At 42.5% G+C, this 20,119-nt stretch overlaps 1 protein-coding gene across 12 annotated transcripts in view; it reads left to right on the forward strand.

Moving 5' to 3' along the window:
* The window catches only part of PTK2 (protein tyrosine kinase 2), a 256,529-nt gene that overhangs the window by 30,165 nt on the left and 206,245 nt on the right, over positions 1-20,119 (forward strand). For 10 of the 12 annotated variants that reach the window (XM_057532264.1, XM_057532265.1, XM_057532266.1 and 7 more), the window contains exon 2: positions 295-391. The exons of the other annotated variants lie outside the window; for them this stretch is intronic. The gene's annotated coding sequence lies outside the window, so the exon portion shown is untranslated. The remainder of the gene's footprint in view (positions 1-294; positions 392-20,119) is intronic. 12 annotated transcript variants of the gene reach the window in all.

The following is a 20,119-nucleotide window of genomic DNA, read 5'->3' on the forward strand; positions in this document are numbered from 1 at the left end:
AATAGATGTATATATTGTTGGTGATCTTACCCTGAACTTATTCGCTAACTTTGTGCCTCATTAATATATGCTTGTTGATATGCTTTAATAGTTTTCAGTTTTCACATGTATTTTCTTAACTGGAATGTAGGTTTGAAGACAGGGACTTGATAACATGTTTTTATCCCTCATTCCAGGTCTGGCACGGCATGCCTGGTAGGTAATGAAGCTGACTGAGGGGGATGAACACAATAGAGCTTTGAAAAAGTGGTGGCAAAGGTGGTTTTATAAACGCACGTTGTCTTTTCTTGTCAGGTTCTTTCTGACTGCTATGGAAAGAGGAAAGAGAAACTAGGAATATTTGTAAATCATCGTTTGACTTCGTCACAGAGTTATGGTGGCCTTCTGAACTGTGAGTCTGATTCCCTTGCTACACTTGTGTCTTGGTTTTTTGTTTTGCTTTGATTTTCCTTTCCTCTGTCTTAGGGTTTCTTTGTCACACAGTAGAAACAAACAAAACGTAGTGAATTTTGCAGAGTAAGTGAGAGAAAAAACAGGAGTTATTTAGTACCTGTTCTGTGTAGATACTATGTATATATTTTTGCTGAGATAATGTAATAATAATGATTAGCAACAACGATAACATCGCATGCTTTAGAATAGTGCCTGGTGCCTTATAAACACCAAGTTACAGCTGCTGATGGGGCTTCACGATAACCCCGTGAGTGAGGTCGCTCCTCTCCCCTCTTTCACGTTTGCATAACTTAAGTACAGAGAGGTTAAAGGTTACTAAGCTAGTAAATGCAAAGCTGGGATTCAGACTCAGTCTGGTTCAGAGCTTGTGCCCTTTACTCTGCTACCTGATTTCTCATGGGCTCTGGATTCAGATGGCAACTTAGCTACTTACGAACTCTTTACTAGCTACCTAAACCTAGCTTTCCCATCCAACAAACGGTGTTTTGATAGCACCTCCCAGGGCGGTGAGAGGTGTGTAAGGTGCTCAGCACTCACAAATGTTAGCAGTTATCATTCCGTGGGAGTTTTCCCATTTTAATGAGAGGAAGACTGGGCTCTTTGTAATTTGTAACTTCAGAATTTGTTTCGTGCTCCACCGCTGGGAAGTTGTAAACTTGAGATTCTATCCCAGTTTGTCATTTCCAAAGACTGCTCTTTCTGGTTAGTTTAGTGGTAAATCAAGGACAGACAGTTGGTAGACGATTCATACATCTCTCCTGGGGTATTGGCATTGGTAAGCACTTTGTTGTACCAATATGTTGTGTCAGTAAAAGCCTCATGAACTTGGACCTCATGGATTCAGCATTCATGACAATTTATAACTGTGTTGAATTTCACTTTGGCCAGTGTCCTTGTCTTGGATGTCCAAGTGGCGGGGCCCTGGTTGTTTTTCCATTTCCTTCTGAAGGTCAGCTCACTTTCCTCCTTTGTTCTCTTTCTTCCCAAGCCACTTGTGTTTCTACAGAGGCTAGGTATTAGGGAAGGGAAATTATGTCATGCAGTTTCAATTTCCTAGCAAGGCCCGGAAGTCTTACTCCTGTTTTTCCAATTCCCCCTGCTCTTTATTGGCTGCAAGTGGAGCCTCTTCTGCATGGCTGTGCCGGGTGTGATTATGTTGCAGGTCGTGAGGTGACAACCTTGTTTCATTCCCTCCTCCCAGTCCAGATTGTATGTTTCTTCCTGTAACTGTAACATTTATTTGGGTGAAAGTCTGTTTCCTAGAGTCTTCGAAATAAAAAAGATTTTATTTCAGCTCTGCATCTTTTCTGCTTGACCCGTAGGTAGTTTTTGCTAAATGCTGAATGAAGGAATATTTAATGCTTAACACAAAGTAAGTTCTCTTAGTAGATCCAAACAAGAGGCAGAATATCAAGTGTAGCTTTTCAGCAGCATTAGTGCTTAAAAATATCTCATCTTGGTACAGCACAAGACGGTTACATGAGGGGACAATATTTAGTAGAAGTTACTCAAAAATCTTCTTGATATAATACGCAGTGGAAGAAAAGCCTGACGGGAGGGTGGTGAGATGACAGGCCAGCTCCTGATGAACCAAGAGCCTCTTCCCCAGCTCAGTGGAGCTTTTAGCGCCAGGACATAATCTACTGATTCTGCGTTGGCTCTTTTTTTTTCCCCCCAGTATTTGAAAATATATAAGCCTAGGAAAATAACCTTCTAACCAGTGTTCCTGTAATTGTTTCCCCCAGCTCCAGACAAACGGTCAGACCACATGAGTAATTCTGGCCTCCCCCAGAGTGAGTCCAGAGCTGTGATGCTGAGGTCCAGGCCCCTGGCTCTACCTGAGTGCCCCATCTTAAGCCCCTGGCCCGCCTGAGCCCCTGCAGAATGGCTCTGCTCCCGAAGCTGCTTTGCCAGAACTGGCTCTTGGTTCTTGCTGTGTTTTGGGGTGTTGGGCTAGAAGGCGGGGACTTGGGATGGAGGAGTTTACAACCGCAACCCTAAGAAAGCAAAGCAAAGTTTTGGAGGAGCGGAGTTGCTGAAATATGTATGGAGATCATTTTCAGGGTTAATGGTTTGTGGGAAGGTGGTAGACAGAAGGAAGGCTGCCTTGAGACCCTCTGAAGACCCCCATTTTGTGAATAAAGACATCTTTTAAGCATCTCGTCCCCCCCCTCCTGGAGGCCCCTGGAATCCTCCGCTTGAGCCGTTTCTTTTAGCGTTTGCATCCGTGTTTCCTAACTATATTTCTGTACTAGTCAGGAGTCACTGACGCATCAATTTTAGAAAAAGTTACATTTTCAACTTCGCTATATAGTTAAATCACAATTTTTGTTTAGACCCATATTTTAGTTTTTAATGTTTCTTGACTTTGTAAACATTGCTCACTGTTGAGCCAGTTAAGGTAGTGTGATTACGTTTCCTTTTTTGTTCAACTTTTTGTTTTCCTGCTTTCTTGGACTTCTAATGGCCACATTTTTTCCTGTTTGCTTAATATTCTTAAGTCTGGCTAAGAGTTCTCACCTTCTCTACTAGCTCTATAAGTAAGGCTGATCAAGTATTTTAATTCTGTCTCACCCCCGGGCACACCTACCCTTTCCCTGCCTCGTCTGGACAGATGTTCCTCCTGCCTGCTGGGAACGGTGCCCGGGTTGAAGAACATAGGGCAGATGGTGCAGGAGCAGGGAGACAAGGTAGAAACGCTGACGGAGAAAAGTATGGTGGGAAGTTCAGAGGGAGGGGAAGACTGTCTTCCTGGGGGAGCCTGCAGGGAAAGATAAGAAGGGCTGGCTGTAGCTGGGGAAGGGCATTGTAGGTAGAGAAAGCGCAAGAATAAGCACAGAGATGGACCTAGATTGTACAGAGACTGTACATATTAACTGAGTTACAGACTCTACCCTTAAGAGACTTAAACAGGTTTACATGGGAAATGTGATTCAGATTGTTAAACGTCCGATGTAAATTTTTAACGTTGTCCTAAAACCTGAGCATAGGAGATATCAGGACACTTGAATCCAAGTGATAATCTTAAACTGTTGATTTCATGTATTGATTCATGGAAAAAAATCCTTATAGAGCACCTGTCACAAAAACTTAATAAAATTGGCATCTGGCTGTCCAAACCAATCATTGGCGCCGGACTGTGCTGAAGCTCCGCTCCGGTTGTCAGGCAAGAACAGGGCACTTAAGAAGCTATTCCAGAAACTGTTCCACATTTGGCTGCACTGGGAATGTGGCAAGCAGAGGGGGTGGAAAATGTCACTGAGGTGTGTAAGCACCAGTCTCATTTGTATGGCATAGCTATAGCATCCTGGAGGAAAGTAAGCCGTTCATGACGAGGTCATGTGACACCAAGGGTGATTAGATTAGATCCTTTTGCAAAGAAGTTTCACTGCGTTTGAAATGCTGAGGCAAAATCGTAAGAAATAAGGTCCACAGAGGCTTTCATGCTTGCCAGCCCCAGGGCACCTCTTCTGTAAACACCTGGTAGTTTTCACGTGTGGTCGGGACCCTGCACCTGCATTTAGTTCAGTGCGTCCGGCGTGTGCACGTTACCTGCTGTGTGAGCCTCCAGTTTCATACGCACAGCTCTGTGAAGAGCGCATCTTTATGTTCCCAGACCCACATTGTGATTCAGGAACTTTGGGTGAATGTAATAGTCATGATAGCTGCCATTTATGTGTCAGTCGTTGTGTGAGTTAGAATATTATTTAATTTTTTATAGTAATTCAGGAAGGTAGCATTTACTATTCACATTTTGTAGATGAGAAACGGGACTTAGAGATGTTAAGAAACTTGCCCAAGGTTTCATATAGTGGTTATCAAGTTTTCAGGTTCCTTTGCAGTAAGTCTTAGCCCTTGTGCTCCTGCATGTGGGTCATGCTTTCATAGCGAGGAGAGGCGTGCTGCCTGCTGAGCTGCCCGCGGACCTTCCCTCAGTGCTGTGCTTCCTTTCTGTGCTGTCAGCCACGTGTCGACCACGATGCGTGTATTCAGCGTGTATGTGTCGCCCATGCTGACTTGCGTTACCACTGTATCTGCAGAGCTCTGCAGGTAGTTGCCAATCAGGGGTCCGTGGCTCATACTGAGGAAAGAATGTGGTTTTAGCAAATACTTGTAAAAATAGGGAAATCGGTCCATTCCTGTCCCTAGAAGTAGGGAGACACTTTTCCTGTGGTTTTTACATTCAGAGTAAGGAGAAGAGGAGATTTTTTTTCTTTCTACCTGTTTTGGCATATCATAGATATTTTTTTTGGGAGGTGGCAAGTAGGGTGTTGGGAATTGGGATGGTAAGGAAGCATTTTAGATTTTTGTCTACTCATGAATTCTAAGTGGCTTATCAAAATATGCAAACTTTTCAGCATTTCTTCTTTGATTAACTGTATATTAAAAAGGATAGATGTCTCATTAAAAAGAACAAAAATTTGCCACTTGCGGCAACGTGGATGGACTTGGAGGGCATTATGCTAAGTGAAATAAGTCAGAAAAAGAAAGACAAATACTGTATGTTATCACTTATATGTGGAACCTGAAAAAATACAACAAACTAGTGAATATAACAACAACAAAAAAGCCTCACTGATATAGAGAACAAACTAGTGATTACCACTGGGGAGAGGGATTGGGGAGGGGCAGTATAGGGGTAGGGGAGTAAGAGGTACAAACTATTAATAAAATAAGCTACAAGGATATATTGTACAACATGGGGAATATAGCCAATGCTTTATAATAACTGTAAATGGAGTATAACCTTTAAAAATTGTGAATCAGGGTTTCCCTGGTGGCGCAGTGGTTAAGAATCCGCCTGTGAATGCAGGGGACACGGGTTTGAGCCCTGGTCCGGGAAGATCCCACATGCGGTGGAGCAACTAAGCCTGTGCGCCACAACTACTGAGTCTAGGGCTCTACAGCCCATGAGCCACAACTACTGCAGCCCGCGCGCCTAGAGCCCATGCTCTGCAACAAGAGAAGCCCGCGCACTGCAATGACGAGTAGCCCCTGCTCGCTGCAACTAGAGAAAGCCCACGCGCAGCAATAAAGACCTAACACAGCCAAAAATAAAATAAATAAATAAATTAAAAAAAAATTGTGGGGCTTCCCTGGTGGCGCAGTGGTTGGGAGTCCGCCTGCCAATGCAGGGGACACGGGTTCGTGCCCTGGTCCGGGAAGATCCCACATGCCGCGGAGCGGCTAGGCCCGTGAGCCACAGCTGCTGAGCCTGTGCGTCTGGAGCCTGTGCTCCGCAGCGGGAGAGGCCGCGACAGTGAGAGGCCCGCGCACCGCGATGAAGAGTGGCCCCCGCTTGCCGCAACTAGAGAAAGCCCTCGCGCAGAAACGAAGACCCAACGCAGCCAAAAATAAATAAATAAATAAAATTAATTAATCTAAAAAAAAAAAAAAAAAATTGTGAATCACTATATTGTAACCTGTAACTTATGTAATATTGTACAGCAACTATACTTCAGTTAAAAAAAAAAGATGTCTCAGTAAAAATTTCAATTGAAAAAATGGCCAAAAGGTTTGATTAGGCATTTCATCCCTTTCATATGGATAAGAATAAGCACACAGAAAGATGCTCAGCATCATTAATCACTGGGGAAATGCAGATGACAACCACATTGAGATACCATTGCAATCCTATTAGAATGGCTAGCATTAAAACAAAATAAGACAGCACAAGGTGACAGTGCCCAGTGACAAAGATGTGAAGCAGTTAGAACTCTTGCTTTGCTGGTGGGAATGCAAAGTGTTATAACCACTTTGGAAAACAATTTGGCAGTTTCTTATGAAGTTGAATATATACTTATCATACAATCCAGTAATCCTACTTGGAGGTATTTACCCAAGGGAAATGAAAATTTATGTCCATGTATATGAATGTTTATAGCAGCTTTATTCATAATCACTTAAAATGGAAAACAACTCAAATGCCCAACAGCTGGTAAATGGATGAGCAGCAGGTTGTGGTCCGCCCCTACGGTGGAATCCTGTTCAGCAATAGGAAGGAATTAACTACTGACATAGGCAGCAAAATGGGTGAGTCACCAAAGCATTCTACCAAGTGAAAACACAAAATGCTAATACAACTGTGATTCCATTTATACAACATTTTGGTAAAGGCAGAACTCTGAGAATAGAAATTAGGTGAGTGGTTGCCTAGGGCTGAGGGTGGGAGAGACCTGTGTACAGAAGGGCATGAGAGCACTTCTCGGAGTGATGGAAAGAGGCCGTATCGTCCATGGCCATACAACTGAGTGTGTTTGTCAGAACTCACTGAACTGGAGGTTCTTCTGTATGGAAATCATACACCAAACTTAAAAAAAAAAAAAAAAGATAGGTGACTTCTGTGTATATACATACAGATATTGCACACACTTGAACTTAGCTTTTCTTTCAAGCTGGATTAAATTTTATTTTTCTGGATGAGGTATCATGGAAGTTTAAGTGAAATAGATTTTAGCATAGACACTACCTTGAAGTCCTTGGCTGATTTTTGTATGCTTATTTATTCGTGACCTCTAAAGGCTTTATAATGTGGCTTGTCTTCGTATAATACAATTGTATATTACAGATGTCATGTAATTAGCATAAGTAAAAGTTGTTTTAAAAGTTAAATTATTTTAGGATTCCTTCCATGTTGTTCAAGCTCTTGTAGCTCTGGAGAAAATAGTTTTACCAGCTTTGAAAATTAATAAGAACTGTTTTCTCAGATTAATGGGACAAATTTATTTTATTTTTTAAATATTTATTTATCTATTTATCTATTTGGTTGCACTGGGTCTTAGTTGCAGCAGGCGGGCTCCTTAGTTGCAGCAGGCGGGCTCCTTAGTTGCGGCTCACGGGCTTCCTCCTTAGTTGCGTCTTGCTGGCTCCTTAGTTGTGGCATGCGAACTCTTAGTTGCGGCATGCATGTGGGATCCAGCTCCCTGACCAGGGATCGAACCCGGGCCCCCTGCATTGGGAGCACAGAGTCTTAACCACTGCGCCACTAGGGAAGTCCTGGGACAAATTTAATTATGCAGTCTTCAGCTCTTTTGTTTAGTCAGCTATAATTGTAGGGTACAGTTATATTTTACACTGCTAGAAATAACAAGAACGTACACAGAAAATAATACACATTAGCTTTACTGAACTTAAGACTTAATTGTGACTGTAAATACATTTTCTTAAAAGTATGCAAGAGAGTTGCTTGTTATTACTTTGTGGTGTCTTTTGATGTCCTCCAGAGCTGTTATTTAGCACTTTTTCCCAATAGGCCCTTGCTTAGGAAAGGCTTGTATAGGGCAGGGAGGGAAATTAAAGTGGAAAGTTGTGTGTGTATATGTGTGTTTTAATTTTTATTTAAAAATAAAAGTTTGACTTTAGAAAATAAGAAGGCCGCTATTTTAAATGATGAGCTCTTCATAATTTTATGATGGGAGGATACTCCACTGTGTGGTTATAATAGAATCAGTGATAAAATGAGGCTGGTTTTTGTTCCTTTATTGCACGTGCCCCTCTGTGTTTGAGACCCACCTTACTCTCCCCTAGAGATGTAAACCACTGGGTGCCCAGACCTGCTCACCGCAGCCCCTGCCTGCCGCCCTTTGTATGGTGAGCACACACCAAAGATCTGCTAGTAGCCTCCTTGATAGCATATTGAGGGACAGAAGAGAGATTGGAATTGTTCTGCTTACATTTTGTTGTCTGGCTCCATCCCTGTGTTTTTGTCTGGAATCTGCACTAACTTAACCCTGGTTCTGAAGGCTGGGAACAGGGCTGGGATGCTTCTTACAGTTAACGGTGTTTCTGGGTGCTGTCAGTGGTCCGTTTGTGTGGACGCGGGAGGGCGGTTTGCCGGGTGCTCCCTCTGGTTGGGATCACGTGTTGTTGCTGCACCACACCTGTGGAGTGTGACGGCCGTGTACAGTGTCTTCTAAGAGGTTTCAGTGTGACTCACTGTTCAATTGAAAGGTTATTGTATATGCAGAAGAGAAAAAAAGTAGTGGAGTGTACACTTAAAAAATATGTAACCATATTTATTATATTTTTCAAAAGGATACTTAACAGATCTTCTTAAACAAAATGTACTAAAAGATATTAAACTCAGTTATAGCTTTTCTGGGTGACTTGGGATCTGCGGTATGAACACTTGTCGATTTCAGTATGCAATAACACAACTTTTGCCTTTTTCATCAATATCATACCACTAGGTTGGCGCCTCTGAAAGCCCCTCCAGCACCCTTTCTAGTTTGCTGCTCCTTGTTTTGTTTTTTGTTTTTTAAATTTTTTAAAATTGAAGTATAGTTGCTTTACAATGTTTCAGGTGTATAGCATGTTTTGTTTTTTTTAATGAAAAAATTATTTTCTTTTATGGAAAAGTTGTAGGATGTAGTATAGGGAACTCCCAAATACTGTACTTCACCTAGATTCACCGAATGTTAAATTAACATTTTGTTACATTTGCCTGCATGCCTTCCCTACCCCATCCCCGTTTTCCTCTTCTCTCCCTCCCCATCCCTCCCTGCCCTCTCTCTGTCCCTCCATACACATACACACACATATATTTACTTTTTTTTTTGAAGAGGTTTCTCCACAATGCTATCCTTTTTTTTAAAATTAATTAATTAACTAATTTTATTTTTGGCCGCGTTGGGTCTTCATTGCTGCGCACAGGCTTTCTCTAGTTGTGGCGAGCAGGGGCTACTCTTCGTTGTGGTGCGCAGGCTTCTCATTGCAGTGGCCTCTCCCGTTGCCGAGCACGGGCTCTAGGTGTGCGGGCTTCAGTAGTTGTGGCACTCGGGCTCAGTAGTTGTGGCTCGTGGGCTCTAGAGCACAGGCTCAGCAGTTGTGGTGCACGGGCTTATCTGCTGTGCGGCAGGTGGGATCTTCCCAGACCAGGGCTCGAACCTGTGCCCCCTGCATTGGCAGGCGGATTCTTAACCACTGCACCACCAGGAAAGTCCCCATATATTTACTTTTTACCAAGGCCTTTGAGAGTAGGTTGCAGCTATCACGCCCTTTATCCCCTTAAATACTTCGGTGAGTATGTGCTAAGAACAATATGACCATGATATAATTCATATAATTATCAAATTTACAAAATTTAACATTGCCTTTGCAACCCAAACACTTATCAAAATGTAGACCATTGTCGTTTTGTTGTTGAACCCAAGTTCGTGTGCCCAACTCACTGTGAGGCCAAACAAACCAAAACGTTGGAATTTGAAGAACAGAATGGTGTATTGCAGGACCAAGCAAGGAGACCAGGTGGCTCGTGCTTAAAAGACCTGAACTCTCCGATGGTTCTTGGGGAAGAGTTTTTATAGGTAAAATTTGGGGGAAGGGCTGCAGGGTGTGTAACCATACTCTGATTGGTTGGTGGGGAGGTAATAGGGTGGTGTTCAAGGAATCTCAATCATCAGTCTTATGCTTCCAACTGGTCTCGGGTCCATGTGCTTCTGCTCAGCCTGAAGTTAACATCCTCTACCTGGGTGGGGCCCTTAGTTCCTGTAGAAGCAGTCAGAGATCTGTATCAGATTGTTAGGTATATCTCTTGAGGAGGAACCAGGATCCTGGTTTATCGCTGCATTATTATTTCTTTCTTTTTTTTTAATATATAAATTTATTTATTTAATTTACTTATTTTTGACTGCATTGGGTTTTCGTTTCTGTGCGCGGGCTTTCTCTAGTTGCGGTGAGCAGGGGCTACTCTTCGTTGTGGTGTGCGGGTTTCTCATTACGGTGGCTTCTCTTGTTGCCGAGCACGGGCTCTAGGCGCATGGGCTTCAGTAGTTGTGGCATGTGGGCTCTGTAGTTGTGGTGCAAGGGCTCAGTTGCTCCGCGGAAATGTGGGATCTTCCCGGACCAGGTATCGAACCCGTGTCTCCTGCATTGGCAGGTGGATTCTTAACCACTGCGCCACCAGGGAAACCCCTGCACTATTATTTCTTGACTGCTCTTCCTTTGTTTCTGTATTCCCTCAATCTAATTAGTAACTGTTTGAATCTGCCGTTTGGAACTCAGGGAAGGTCTAGGAGGCTGAAACCTTTTTCTTGCAACGAGAAATGGAGGGCCCAGAAAGTTCCTTCATGCTCACAGTCTCTGTCCCAGCACCTCCCCTGCCTGCCCAGCCCAAGACAACTCCTGTTGTTCTTCCACCTCAGATCAGTTTTGCCTGTTGTAGGATTTCATGTCAACAGAATTGTACAGTATGAATGACTGTGTAAGGCATTTTTTAGCACAGTATAGTTGAGATTCATCTATGTTGTTGTGTAATTGGTTCCTTTTTATTGCTGAGTAGTATTTCATTGTATGAGTCTATCATATCTTGTCTATCCATTCTTTCTTGGTAAACACCTTCATTTTTGAAGAAATTTTTGCTGGGTGTAGAGTTCTAGGTTGACGGTGTTTACTTTCAGCTTGCTGATGAACGTTGTCCCTTCGTCCTCTGGCTCTTTGTGCAGATTTCTGAAACTTATTTTCTACAACTTTTTCATCTCTGATACTCTGTCTTGCAAATGTCAGCTTGACTCAGCTTCCCAAAACTTGAAAATTTCTCTCCTCAACTTTTTTTTTTTTTTTTTTAATTTTATTTATTTATTTATTTATTTATTTATTTATTTTTGGCTGTGCTGGGTCTTCGGTTCGTGCGAGGGCTTTCTCCAGTTGCGGCAAGTGGGGGCCACTCTTCATCGCGGTGCGGGGACCGCTCTTCATCGCGGTGCGCGGGCCTCTCACTATCACGGCCCCTCCCGTCGCGGGGCACAGGCTCCAGAAGCGCAGGCTCAGCAGCCGTGGCTCACGGGCCCAGCCGCTCCGTGGCATGTGGGGTCCTCCCAGACCAGGGCTCGAACCCGTGTCTCCTGCATTAGCAGGCAGACTCTCAACCACTGCGCCACCAGGGAAGCCCCTCTCTCCTCAACTTACTGAAGCTGCAGTGCTCTGCTTCGATTCCCCTTACTGTACTGCTGTCCAGGGTTGCCTTCAGCCAGACAGAGGGGACAGTGGGGATCACAGGCCTGCCATGCCCGTTGTCTCAAGATCTGAAAAAAGTTGTTTCCTGGATTGTGTCCATTTTTCTATTTGTTTACCACGGGAGGACATTTTCCGTACTAGTTACCCCTTCCTGGCTGAAGTGGGCATCCCTAGGCCAGTGCTTTTATTTATTTATTTATTTATTTATTTATTTATTTATTTATGGCTGTGTTGGATCTTCGTTTCTGTGCGAGGGCTTTCTCTAGTTGCGGCAAGCGGGGGCCACTCTTCATCGCGGTGCGCGGGCCTCTCACTATCGTGGCCTCTCTTGTTACAGAGCACAGGCTCCAGATGCGCAGGCTCAGTAGTCGTGGCTCACGGGCCCATTTGCTCCGCGGCATGTGGGATCTTCCCAGACCAGGGCTCGAACCCGTGTCCCCTGCATTGGCAGGCAGACCCTCAACCACTGCGCCACCAGGGAAGCCCAGGCCAGTGCTTTTTAATGGCACACAGCTCATGTGCTGTGCTTCTAAATTTTCTGGAAAATAATACGATAAAATTGTACTTGTTTTAATATTAAATTAGCTACTGATTGTACTACCTACAAAATCTCAAGTAATTTCCATTTTGACAGAGAGAAGCCTTTCTTTTGGCAAAACTTTCATTTTATTTTGTTATTATGCTGATGTAAGATATTTGGTTTATTCTGCATTGTGTTTAATGCAAAGTAGCATTTCTTGGCTGCCTTACCAAATGCTGTGTTGTTTGTCAAAAGCACAACTGTTAATCCCCACTCCTTCAAGCAGAGGTCGTTTTCTTCCAGTCACTTGCCCACCGTCAGCAATGGCTGGGGAAGTGAGCAGTGGGCGAAGCTGGGACTGGTGAGTGAGCGGGAGTAGAAGGGAGATGCTCGAGGGCTGATTTGTTGGTCAGCACACTGCCGCGCGCCCGCTGTGACCCAGCCCTCTGCTCTGCACTGCTGAAGGTCAGTTTTTCCCTCTGATCTTGCAGATGATTGGTTGGAGATTTGGAATCAGTTTTGGCTCTTCTTCTAGTTTTTGTTGTACATTTTAAGTAGCTCAGTCTCTCCCTTTACAAAATATTTTTCTTAATTTGTGAAATTGAGATTAATAGTACAGTGTATTTCTTTTTTTAAAAATAAATTTATTTATTTATTTTTGGCTGCTTCGGTTCTTCGTTGCTGCGCGCGGGCTTTCTCTAGTTGTGGCGAGTGGGGGCTACTCTTTGTTGCGATGCGCGGGCTTCTCATTGCAGTGGCTTCTCTTGTTGCACAGCACGGGCCCTAGGCCTGCGGGCTTCAGTAGTTGCGGCACATGGGCTCAGTAGTTGTGGTGCATGGGCTTAGATGCTCTGCAGCATGTGGGATCTTCCCGGATCAGTGCTCGAACCCGTGTCCCCTGCATTGGCAGGTGGAACTCTTAACCACTGAGCCACCAGGGAAGCCCCAGTGTAAGTATTAAAATAATTTTTCTTTATGTAAGCCTTTGTGAAGTGACATATCATGAAATGAAGAAATGTGTACATACTACATAGTTTCTCTCTACTAGTGACAGCTGCTTTGAAATACAAGAGCCTGGTAGAATGATGGTGTTTGGGTGTATGTATGACATATCCTCATAACCTCTGTATGACATAGGTTAGGACATATCCTAGAACGAGGGGTGAATGTGACTTAAAGGCACCATGGCCAGACTATTTCCTTTTTTTTTTTTTAATTTTTAAATTTTATTAATTTTTTTATGCAGCAGGTTCTTTTTTTTTATTTTTTTTAATTTATTATTTATTTATTATGTTTATTTTTGGCTGTGTCGGGTCTTCGTTTCTGTGTGAGGGCTTTCTCCAGTTGCAGCGAGTGGGGGCCACTCTTCATCGCGGTGCGCGGGCCTCTCACTATCGCGGCCACTCTTGTTGCGGAGCAGAGGCTCCAGACGCTCAGGCTCAATAGTTGTGGCTCACGGGCCCAGTTGCTCCGCGGCATGTGGGATCTTCCCAGACCAGGGCTCGAACCTGTGTCCCCTGCATTGGCAGGCAGACTCTCAACCACTGCGCCACCAGGGAAGCCCCAGCAGGTTCTTACTAGTTATCTATTTTATACATATTAGTGTATATATGTCCATCCCAATCTCCCAATTCATCCCACCCCCACCCCCGACCCCCCCCGCTTTCCCCCCTTCGTGTCCATAACGTTTGTTCTCCACATCTGTGTCTCTATTTCTGCCCTGCAAACTGGTTCATCTGTACCATTTTTCTAGGTTCCACATATATGTGTTAATATACGATATTTGTTTTTCTCTTTCTGACTTATTTCACTCTGTATGACAGTCTCTAGATCCATCCACATCTGTAGAAATGACCCAATTTCATTCCTTTTTATGGCTGAGTAATGTTCCATTGTATATATGTACCACATCTTCTGTATCCATTCATCTGTCAATGGGCATTTAGGTTGCTTCCATGACCTGGCTATTGTAAATAGTGCTGCAATGAACACTGGGGTGCATGTGTCTTTTTGAATTAATGGTTTTCTCTGGGTATATGCCCAGTAGTGGGATTGCTGGGTCATATGGTAATTCTATTTTTAGTTTTCTAAGGAACCTCCATGCTGTTCTCCATAGTGGCTATATCAATTTACATTCCCACCAACAGTGCAAGAGGGTTCCCTTTTCTCCACACCCTCTCCAGCATTTGTTGTTTGTAGATTTTCTGATGATGCCCATTCTAACTGGTGTGAGGTGATACCTCATTGCCATTTTGATTTGCATTTCTCTAATAATTAGTGATGTTGAGCAGCTTTTCATGTGCTTTTTGGCCATCTGTATGTCTTCTTTGGAGAAATGTCTATTTAGGTCTTTTGCCCATTTTTTGATTGGGTTGTTTTTTTTTTTAATATTGAGCTGTATGAGATGTTTATATATTTTGGAGATTAATCCTCTGTCCATTGATTCATTTGCAAATATTTTCTCCCATTCTGAGGGTTGTTTTTTCGTCTTGTTTGTAGTTTCCTTTGCTTTTCAAAAGCTTTTAAGTTTCATTAGGTCCCATTTGTTTATTTTTGTTTTTATTTCCATTACTCTAGGAGGTGGATCAAAAAAGATCTTGCTGTGATTTATGTCGAAGAAATGTTCTTCCTATGTTTTCCTCTAAGAGTTTTATAGTGTCCAGTCTTACATTTAGGTCTCTAATCTATTTTGAGTTTATTTTTGTATATGGTGTTAGGGAGTGTTCTAATTTCATTGATTTACATGTAGCTGTCCAGTTTTCCCAGCACCACTTATCGAAGAGACTGTCTTTTCTCCATTGTATATCCTTGCCTCCTTTGTCATAGATTAGTTGACCATAGGTGCATGGGTTTATCTCTGGGCTTTCTATCCTTTTCCATTGATCTATATTTCTGTTTGCCAGTACCATATTGTCTTGATTACTGTAGCTTTGTAGTATAGTCTGAAGTCAAGGAGTCTGATTCCTCCAGCTCCATTTTTTTCCCTCAAGACTGCTTTGGCTATTCGGGGTCTTTTGTGTCTCCATACAAATTTTAAGATTTTTTGTTCTAGTTCTGTAAAAAATGCCATTGGTAATTTGATAGGGATTGCATTGAATCTGTAGATTGCTTTGGATATTATAGGCATTTTCACAATATTTATTCTTCCAATCCAAGAACATGGTATATCCCTCTATCTGTTTGTATCATCTTTAATTTATTTCATTAGTGTCTTATAGTTTTCTGCATACAGGTCTTTTGTCTCCCTAGGTAGCTTTATTCCTAGGTATATTATTCTTTTTGTTGCAATGGTAAATGGGAGTGTTTCCTTAATTTCTGTTTCAGATTTTTCATCAGGAATGCAAGAGATCTGTATAGGAATGCAAGAGATTTCTGTGTATTTTTTTTTTTTTTTTTGTAAATTAATCAGTGACTTTTATTAATAGCAAATCAGTTTTACTCCACCCCCCCTAAATTAATGTTAAACAAATATTTAAAGTGTGCCCAAAGCATCCCCAAGTCTCAAGCCTTCCCTTCCCAGGTCTGCAGGAAGGCATCTAAAAATGCACTGCATTCACTGGCTCAGGGAATTAAGCCTTTCAGCCCCCTTCTACCTTCTCACTGCCTGTGCCATGCCTTGCTCTGTGCGTGCCTGTGTTTTAAGACACCCTTGGGTTCCTGTCTTGGCTCTCCCTTCTCACCTTTAGAATTGGTAGCCTGGTTCCCACAGGAGCTGCCAGTAGGAATTGCCCCACTCTCCCACCATCAGAAATTCCGTTCGCGTGCACCTGCAGCAGCAATGAATCTCAGTCCCAAACTCAGGTGTGCATAAAATGTAGCTTTCTTAATTTAAGCTGTTGCGGGGAAAAAAGAGTGCAGACTCAGAATTTTTAATTAAGTCCTTGTCGTTTGTAAGAAGTGTACTATAAGAAGGAAGTTAAGTACACACTAGCCAGAGGCTGAAGCCCACCATACCCCTGATCCTTACATCCAAATCACAGGCTGTCTTATATATGAGTACAACCTAAGAGTCCTTCCCAAGAATTGTCTTTTGGTAGCAGGGGATGAAAGTTCTTGCGATCCTTGGATGGAGATGGCGAGACCTCGTGACATTCAACAGGGTATAAGAAGACATGGGACTTCCCTGGCGGTCCAGGGGTCAAGACTCTGCGCTTCCGGTGCAGGGGGTGCGGGTTTCCCTGGTCGGGGAACTAAGATCCCACATGCCGCGTGGTGTGGCCAAAAAAAAAAAAAAAAAAAGCAAACTTCCAAAAGGCTATTTAAAAGAGGGGCTGTTAATCTCCATTTGAAAGGGGGATCATTGTTTGTCTAATGAAACGTTAGAGATCATTCTGCTGACACTTTCTCTCTTCTAATTACTGACATGGGACAGTGCCTTTTAATGGAGGAGCTAATTTCTTCCTCATATTCTATCCTCTGTGGATTGTGAGTCCACACATTTTTACCTGTACATGAACTTGGCTATGAATATGCTTCGCCAAGTATAACACTTGTTCACCATCACCATAACAGACGTTCAGGGGAGATGGACAAGGTGGAGGTAGAGAAGGAAGCTCTTCCTGGTGTATGATGGCAAACTACCGTGGTAAGCTAGGTGAATGTGGTTAAGACTCCGGTTGGCATTAATTAGCTCACATGTTTCCCATTTTATGTAATTACCCCTGAGGTTATCCGCCCATGCATTTCTGAGACTTCTTTTTTTTTTTTTTTTTTTGGAGGGCCACAGGCCAGTATAATGTCTAAAATGTTCTACATCTTCCCCAAGAACCAATTTTCACCCCCTTAGGGGAGATATCAACCTGTGGAGAATGAACAAACCGGTTAATAATGAGATAGATGCCTAGGAGACAGCCAGGTAGAGAAGCTCAGCTAGCAGTGGAAATTCAGACTGGAGTTCAGACGATAGGGGAGGTTAGGAGATACAGTTGGATGTCCCTAGCATTTAGATGATGAAATTGAAGCCACCTGGGGAGTGAGTGCGGCTGGAAAAGTGAAGCAGGCCAGGCTGAAGCCTCAAGACACTCTTGCATGGAAGGGATTAACAGCGGAAGAGATGTCATCAAAGGAGAAAAGCCAGGAGAGGGAAGACGAGGCTGAATTCTGATGAGAGGGCGTGTAAGATCACAGAGACGTGAACAGAGGAATCGGCCACTCAGGGGTCACTGCTGCTGTTGACCAGAGCGGTATCCTTGTCATTGTCAAGGAGGAAACCAGCCTGCAGGGGTCATGGAGAGAGTGGACACACTGACCGGGCACCTCTGTCAGGATGTAGTGATGCATTGCCGTCTGGGGGAAACTGTGATGCCAGATGGGTTTGACATGTATTTGTTGTTGACATAGGAATCATCCAGTGGAGAGAGAAACAGATGAGGGGTGGTGGTGGGCTGGGTGGAGGAGCTCAGTGTGAGCTCTGGGGTCCATAGTAGATGGGATGGAAGGGCAGGGGCTGGCCTTTGATAGGAACGAACACAATGGATCCATTGTAACAGGAAAGAAGACAGAGTGGGTACAGACGTCATCACAGGTGTAGAGGTGACTGTTGTATGATGAGAAGATTTCAGCATGTTTCTTTCTCTTTTCTCGCTAAAGTATGAAGCAAGATCGTTAGCAAGAAGGGGTTTTCGGAAAAGTCAGTGATTATGATCTTGTGTCCCCCCCGCCCCCCAGTCCTTAAGGACGGAAAAGCAGGAGCCCAGGACATACTCTGGTACAGTGGTCCAGAGTCCCAGCAGTGGTACACTTCAGGCTGGTGGCTTGCCATCCTTTCTCTGTTTCGTTTAGAGGTACAGAAGCAGAAGCTCTGCTCAGCGCTTCTTGATCAGTCCCAGGAAATCTCGGGTGCAGCAAGAATTTTGAGAACCACGTTCTTCTTCCATCATCCTAGTTGCTCTTTGGTCTCCATTGCTTTTTTTTTTTTTTTCCACACACACACACACTATATTTTATTTTTACAAGAGATAGATAGACTGACACCAAGCATTGTACATGGATGACCACAACAAAAGCAACAATGATTGCAATTACCAAACATGAAACACACTTATACTATGTCATAACATTGACATTCAGTCCAGTAATCCTCCACTGTAACAGCTCCTTTACTTTGCAGTGAAAATTGATTTGTATATTCTTTTCCTCTGAGTCCTTGTGGGATTTTTTTTTTTTTTTAATTCAGACAGAAAGTCACAAAAATTATACTCATCCTCATCAGTTCACTCAGTCCCATGTAATTAATTTCTTTTTTTTTCATCTTGATCTTTTGTTAGCACTTTTATGAGTTCATCAGTTTTTCATTAGAGTTCTGAAAATGCTTATTCATTCAGTTCAGCAGTACAGTCAGTTACCAGAAACCTGTACTTGTCAGAGTCTTTTCCATGAATTTCTTGAAGATGAAACTCTTTTATAGGAACATATTTGCAAAATCATCAGAGTACACCCAGAACTGTCTGTAAATGACAAAAGACTTAAAAATGACCATGGTTAAAGATTTGATGAAAGTTCATAATAATGCAGTTGACAAGAAAATTAGTTATTTCTGAGATATACATTTTAAAGTAATAACTAGGATTATTACTTATAACATTATACCAGAACATATAAGATTTCCTCTTTGATTTCTTCAGTGATCTCTTGGTTATTTAGTAACGTATTGTTTAGCCTCTATGTGTTTGTGTTTTTTACGTTTTTTTCCCTGTAATTGATTTCTAATCTCATAGTGTTGTGGTCAGAAAAGATGCTTGATAGGATTTCAGTTTTCTTAAATTTACTGAGGCTTGATTTGTGACCCAAGATGTGATCTATCCTGGAGAATGTTCCATGTGCACTTGAGAAGAAAGTGTAATCTGCTGTTTTTGGATGGAATGTCCTATAAATATCAATTAAATTTATCTGGTCTATTGTGTCATTTAAAGCTTGTGTTTCCTTGTTAATTTTCTGTTTGGATGATCTGTCCATTGGTGTAAGTGAGGTGTTAAAGTCCCCCACTATTATTGTGTTACTGTCAATTTCCTCTTTTATAGCTGTTAGCAGTTGCCTTATGTATTGAGGTGCTCCTATGTTGGGTGCATATATATATTTATAATTGTTATATCTTCTCCTTGGATCGATCCCTTGATCATTATGTAGTGTCCTTCCTTGTCTCTTGTAACATTCTTTATTTTAAAGTCTATTTTATCTGATATGAGTATTGCTACTCCAGCTTTCTTTTGATTTCCATTTGCATGGAATATCTTTTTCCATCCCCTCCCTTTCAGTCTGTATGTGTCCCTAGGTCTGAAGTGGGTCTCTTGTAGACAGCATATATATGGGTTTTGTTTTTGTATCCATTCAGTGAGCCTGTGTCTTTTGGTTGGAGCATTTACTCCATTCACGTTTAAGGTAATTATCAATATGTATGTTCCTGTTACCATTTTCTTAATTGTTATGGGTTTGTTTTTGTAGGTCCTTTTCTTCTCTTGTGTTTCCCACTTAGAGAAGTTCCTTTAGCGTTTGTTGTAGAGCTGGTTTGGTGGTGTTGAATTCTCTTAGCTTTTGCTTGTCTGTAAAGCTTTTGATTTCTCTGTCGAATCTGAATGAGATCCTTGCTGGGTAGAGTAATCTTGGTTGTAGGTTCTTCCCTTTCATCACTTTAAATATATCATACCACTGCTTTCTGGCTTGTAGAGTTTCTGCTGAGAAAGCAGCTGTTAACCATATGGGAGTTCCCTTGTATGTTATTTGTCGTTTTTCTCTTGTTGCTTTCAGTAATTTTTCTTTGTCTTTAATTTTTGTCAGTTTGATTACTATGTGCCTCAGTGTGTTTCTCCTTGGCTTTATCCTGCCTGGGACTCTCTGTGCTTCCTGGACTTGGGTGGCTATTTCCTTTCCCACATTAGGGACGTTTTCAAGTATAATCTCTTCAAATATTTTCTCTGGTCCTTTCTCTCTCTCTTCTCCTTCTGGGACCCCTATAATGCGAATGTTGTTGTGTTTAATGTTGTCCCAGAGGTCTCTTAGGCTGTCTTCATTCCTTTTCATTCTTTTTTCTTTGTTCTGTTCTGCAGCAGTGAATTCCAGCATTCTGTCTTCCAGGTCACTTATCCGTTCTTCTGCCTCAGTTATTCTGCTATTGATTCCTTCTAGTGTATTTTTCATTTCAGTTATTGTATTGTTCATCTTCATTTGTTTGTTCTTTAATTTTTCTAGGTGTTTGTT

The sequence above is a fragment of the Balaenoptera acutorostrata genome, chromosome 17 (genome assembly GCF_949987535.1).
Source record: "Balaenoptera acutorostrata chromosome 17, mBalAcu1.1, whole genome shotgun sequence".
NCBI classification, from domain to species: Eukaryota; Metazoa; Chordata; class Mammalia; order Artiodactyla; family Balaenopteridae; genus Balaenoptera; species Balaenoptera acutorostrata.